The 6,000-nt window shown below is 38.5% G+C and overlaps 1 long non-coding RNA gene across 1 annotated transcript; it reads right to left on the reverse strand.

The window, feature by feature from the left end:
* Positions 1–2,791: 2,791 nt before the first annotated feature.
* Positions 2,792–5,280, reverse strand: LOC146457020 (uncharacterized). The gene is made up of 4 exons (XR_014858623.1): positions 5,035–5,280; positions 3,939–4,019; positions 3,646–3,741; positions 2,792–3,175 (listed from the first exon to the last, which is right to left on the reverse strand). It is a non-coding gene; the product is annotated as an uncharacterized LOC146457020 (long non-coding RNA).
* Positions 5,281–6,000: the final 720 nt, after the last annotated feature.

Genomic DNA, 6,000 nt, shown 5'->3' on the forward strand with positions numbered 1-6,000 from the left:
AAAACAACTTGGTGCTCCTATTTTTTATTATGGAAATTATGTAAATGGCATGCTCAGGTAAAGCCTCCCATGTAGTCATTTTAGGGGACTCGTATTACCTCCCCACAAACGCCTGTTCAACCAAACGCCACATTCCTTTCCCATTGTTTTACTCCCGACACACCCTAACCAATCACCACTGAGCGGGTATTGTCTAATGATGTCAAATCAAATTTCTGGTTTCAAAGGGTGTTTACATTTCCCGCGAGCTTTGTACAGTCTTGAGAAATGCAGGAGCTGTGAAGTTGGATTTTTTTTTTTTTCACTTCTGGAATGGCTAGTCATGGCTGAAACACCAAAAAATTATCAAGAGTGAAAACAAGTGCTTCTTGTTTGATGTTTTTACACCGTTATTTGCTGAGAGATTCAAAATCTTTGGGAAAGTGTAGTCAATCTTCCTTGCCTGACCAAGTTGACAGTCAGTGAAGATATCACCTCTTACAGGTGCAGAAGCTCTGGAGCAGATTTGTTTGTTTGTATGAAGTGCTTCAATAGACTTGCTCCATTTGAGAAAGCAAAAAAGAATGTAGAAGATCTGCAGTTTTTATCAGTCCATTAAACAGGGAGTTTAAGGACAAAGAGCCGATCAAGTGGGGTGAAATGTTACACATATCCCTGGACAAATCGCAACAACAAAGCAATTAAGTTTTAGCTGCAAAATCTTTAAAGTTTACCCACATATTGGGTTATATTTCAGTTTTCTCCACATTGACAAAATTAAAGGCAAAGCTTGATAAATAAGCAACTTTCCATAACCAGTCGGCAAATTGCCAAAAATGTTGCTATTTGCTCTCACAAATTCTTTGATTGCAGTCAGCTGATGGGCAATTTTAAATGAGAAATTTTCAACGCTCACTCAAGTTCTGTCTCCGCCATGATGTTTATCAACATTCCTGTGCAAGGTGTAGTGAGGTCAAGGTCAACCTTCGAGATTTTAGAAGGTTCGCTGTGATTGGCTTAGCAGAGGAAAGGAATTTGGCGCTTCGTTAAGCAGGCATTTGTGGGGAGGAGGTAATATGAGTCCCCTAAAAATGACTGCATGGGAAGCTACAGTAGCTCAGGTGCAACTGTTTGCAAAATTCGAAAAAAAATTTGTAAGAAAGATTCAAAATTGACCAACTTTTAATTTATTGAAAATTTAAGATGCCTAGGAACCCCTCCCAGTTTATTATTTATTTATTTTTTTTAACTTCGCAAAATGTTCCATCTTGACATGCTGATTGTCATTTGATAGTAAAAAACTGTGGGCAGCATCCTCATTTTCAAGTTATAATGAATTACAGCACAATTTAGGGCCATTGTTGCTATGGTAACCTACAAAGTCATGAAAACATTAAAGTTTTACAACTTGTTCACCAACAATTATGTGTTTGTTTGATAGTATTATAGTTGTATCAACTCATAAGAGTGGTAGTATTGATCCATCAAAGTATAAGTGCTGGAAGTTGATGGCAAACTCTAGAGGCTACGGAAACCTGTACTTTCACACTACAAACCTCTACAATCTCCGAGTTAATGCCAATTGTTTCCAAATCCTTCTCTCTGATGTTTAAAGTAAAGCATGCAACTGTACATGCAACAGTCGCTCACTCCTCAAATACAAATTTGTCAACTTCTGAAAGTCAGAAAAGGTTGGCAAAATTTAGGGACTACATGTAATTCTATTTCTGTATCAACATTTTTTAAACATCCACACTGACCAATCTTTCAGAAAACAAAGTTTGCAAACCTAAGGTTTGTAGTGTGAAGGTGCTGCAATCCACTGTATGGAAAAAGATGGTGACTGGTACACTACAGCTGTAACCCATAATTCTTAGCATACATGTACAAAAACTTCAAAAATGGGCACAGAAAAGATCTATAAACTTCAAATCTAGTGTACACAATGTTGTTAACATGTACAGGGACAAAATTTGCAAAAAAATAAGGCTTTCTTTCGAACAGAAGCTAATAAAGATTTGGTTATCCATGGGGAATTAAGCCTTTTACAATTCTTAACTTTATGAGGCTTCAATGGGAAACATAAATTATAAAGCCACGAATATTCAGACAAGAATTTATTGCAAGAATCATTGGGGTCTTTATCATGTAGAAGTTCAGTCCAATCGACTTGAGAGAGGAGAGTTTTGAAATTATTTAAATTTGCCGTAGAGAAGTTTCTCAGAGGTCGGTTGCCAATTCTTTTATGAACATGAATAAAAGAGTCATCAGAGACATAGGCAAATACTGGTAAATGATCGGATATGTCACTTATGACAATGCCTTTTAAAACTCTAGGTGAGAAATGATTTGTGAATATGTTGTCAATTAAAGTGGCCGAGTGTGCAGTAATACGAGTTGGTCTGTTGATTACTGAGGAACAAACATTTGCGAAAACAGACAATCAACAAATTCTTGAGTAGGATCGTGGTCGGCGTATCGCAGGAGGTCCAAATTAAAGTCGCCGGTGAGGTAGAAGCACTTGTCACTTCTAGAGATTTTTGAGAGGATGTCAGTGAATTTTTCCATGAAGCCGGTTAGGTGATGATTTGGAGGGCGATAGATGACACCTACTATAATATTTTTTCCCATGGGGGACTGAAATTTCTACAAACAACAATTCAATCACATCAGCTGGATCAGAGACAATACGGTCTGCACAAATTTTGTAGTCAAGATTATCTTGCAAATAAAGACCCGTTCCGCCGCCAGATTTAGAACCACAGTGATTTGAAATAAAAGCGTATCCCGGAATGTGCTAATTGGCTTGTGTAAGGCTTATTGGCTTGTGTAAGGCTCGCAAGGTATTGTGGTAAAATGTACATCCACTATCTTTTTCCATACAGTGGATTACGTCTACTCTACGCTACTGAGCCACTTTGGAATACCACATGTATGTAATGGTCTAAGATACCCCTTAACTACTGTACCTTGGACTGTTCACCTTGAAAAGAGATGTTTCCAACTGAGAGGGATGAAGATAAGGGCTCTCACAATGGCCAGGACAGCGACTGTCTGTCAGAGAGATCTCATAATACTCCTTAACTAATCTGATTGTAACAGGGAAGTAATCAATTCGAATCTGGTCCACATCTCAGATGTACATCTACAGTCTGGCTGTAAATACCATCTCTTTTTATCTTGATAATACATGTACCTAGAAAGTTGACAAGAGAAAAAGAATTTGCAAGGGATGTTAAAAATATTTGTCACTTATGCACAAGTAAATTGCATGTCTAGTAAACTAAGGTGGTACTGCATAAGCACACGCTTGAGTTTAGGTTTAAAGAGGAAATGAGCTTCAATGATAAAATTTAGTGATTTCCACAGGAAAGTTGTTAGGGAATTTTATCCGTGCTGATCGACTGACTCCCTGAAAGTTACCTGAAACACTCAGGGTAGTACAGTTAATTTGTGCATGCCAACCACTGTATTCCAAAATTAGGTTGCAAAAAATATAGTCTCCTTTAGAAATGTCAGTTAAAATTTCATGCTTAAGGCTTCAATCAGTGAATTATTGTAAACAAGACTAGAAAGAGGAGAGTTTCTGTCTGTCAGTGCAAGGAGAGAAAAAAAAAATGAGATTGCCAGTTTTAACATCAAAGTGTTTCAAAACTGAAAACTCACCTTTTAATTTACTGATGATGAAATGGTCCTCTTCAGTATTGTTTCCATAATTAGCATTTCCCATCTGAAGCTTAAACAGTTGCACTTTACCTTGTCCTGAAATTAAAACTATGTTAACATCTGGTGTTCAGCTGCTGCAGGATCACCTTTCACAACATCATCACCTTCATCTTCACCACAACCATCATCATTTTTGTCTGAATTGCCAAAGAATTTTCCTTCCCAGAGTAATGGCTTGCAACTTACTTTCAATTGTTACCATCTAAAACAAGGAAATCAACAGAAAAACTTACCTATGGTAAAAACTCAGAAAACTCTTGTTCTTCCCATTGTAGTTCCACTGAAGTTTCTGTCCACTGTGTTTAGTGTTTGTCCTAGTGTAATAAAAACATGATGGATTATTTACCCCGATATAACTACTTTACATGTACATCTTACTATACTATACCCAGTATGAGCCTGCAGTCCGCATATGAGCCTGCAGTCCGCATAGTTTGTGTTTTATACCTCAGTACATCTTTTATACCCAGTCCATAGTCCACACTCTGTATATAAGTCCTCATTTTATGCAAATAATTTTCATACAGTGGAACCTCTCCTTACGGACACCTCTATAATACGGACACCTCTCTATTACGGACAGTTCACTTGGTCCCCGAGAGATGGAAATCCATATAAAGCCTACCTCTCTAAAACGGACACCTCTATAATACGGACACTTATTCCTGTCCCCTTGGTGTCCGTAATAAAGAGGTTTGACTGTAGTAGTAACACTTTAACGGAATTATACACCAGGGCCCAGTTGTTCAAAGCCCGATTAAGCTAATCCTGGATTAACGCAAACTTTGACTCGAGTGTAACTGCTAATCAACAAAGATTCTTCGAAAAGATTTTTGGCCCTCAGATTTTACTTAGACTTTTCTTTACCTTTAGCTTGAAATTAGTCTTTAAAACCATTTTTAACGAGCGCGATGAAAAGCGCCGATTAACTTCTAATCGTGGATTAGCGTTAATCGGCTTTCGAACAACCCGGCCCAGGTTCCTATGGTTCCTAATGAGGTTATGCTATGGCAGAATATTATTCATCTTCTGATTCAAACATAATATTTTTATGTACATGTGGATTATGACGAAGCTGCAGCAAGAAGGGAAAGACTTTCGTACAGCCTCATATATTAAGTATAAACTAAACACTGCCATACTAACCATCTTCCAAAAACAAGAATATTTTGCTCTAGTATGCAATGATGTACAACTCGTTAAAAAACCAGCGAGCCCAACCGATACTTGACCAAGCCATAAGCTTTATCTGCCCAGTATGGACTTGTATTGCAAAATGGTTTAATAGATAATCTTAGCGAAGGGACAAAACATTATTTTTTAAATTACCTGCAGTGGAAGGAGGTTGCTAGCAGTAGAATTTCGTTTCCAATCTTGTCACCTTCGAACTGTGAACACTGCACGGTTGCTTGCTTCGGCGCCGCTTACTTTTCGTGGCTTGAGTTTTGCCAGTTCTGTAGTCTACCAAGGTTTTATTATCGGTTATGACGACTTCAGTAAGGATTAACAACGATACAGGGAAACAAGAAGAGATTTAAAAGCTGGAAGAAAAGCCGCCTTCCCGCCATGTGCTAAAAGTTTGCAATTCAAATGAGGCATAAGGTCACCAGGAGGGAGGGGTGGGGGTATTTGTACACTGCATGCTGGGGGGGGGGATAGGAAGCTGCGTGTCTATCTACGAACTTGGGAGCGGAAGTTTTTGATTTCCCAGCTTTATTTTTTTAAAAGTCAATCAAAAGATGAAGGTTTTTTTTTTTTTTTTTTTACCAATCTCAACCTAACTATAATTCCTTGCCTTGGGGTGGAATTAATTGAATAAATGAATAAAAAAGCAAGAATCCCTGCAAGATCGACAGGGTCTATGGTCGGATATGAGCAACACAAATCACCAAACAGGCTTGGAGTTGTGTGGACTTAATTTTCTGACAAAGTGCGGAAGTGTAACAGAAACTCATGATGTAGCGAGCCACTGTTACAGCCACTCAGAATCCCCGGCCTTCTTACTTTAAAAATCTTTTGCAGCCATAAAAGTAAAAGTACAAATGAACTTGTTTGATGCGCCAACTTCTAGCCGGGCCAAACGAAGGCACGGTATTTGCTTAACCTCTGTCAGATCAAGTTACTCCCATGGGCCTTTCTGTAGAGTACCGGTATACACTTTTACCTAGGACCCCACCCAGCCCCCTACTTAAAGGGGTATTGAATGGTCCCATTTAATTTAAAAGTGCTCGCAAAATTTGGCCTTTGCTCGAACTGCTCGCAAAAATTACACGGGTGCTCGCCTGCTCGTGCTCG

The sequence above is a fragment of the Pavona decussata genome, unplaced genomic scaffold (genome assembly GCF_977016875.1).
Source record: "Pavona decussata unplaced genomic scaffold, jaPavDecu1.1 SCAFFOLD_249, whole genome shotgun sequence".
NCBI classification, from domain to species: domain Eukaryota; kingdom Metazoa; phylum Cnidaria; class Anthozoa; order Scleractinia; family Agariciidae; genus Pavona; species Pavona decussata.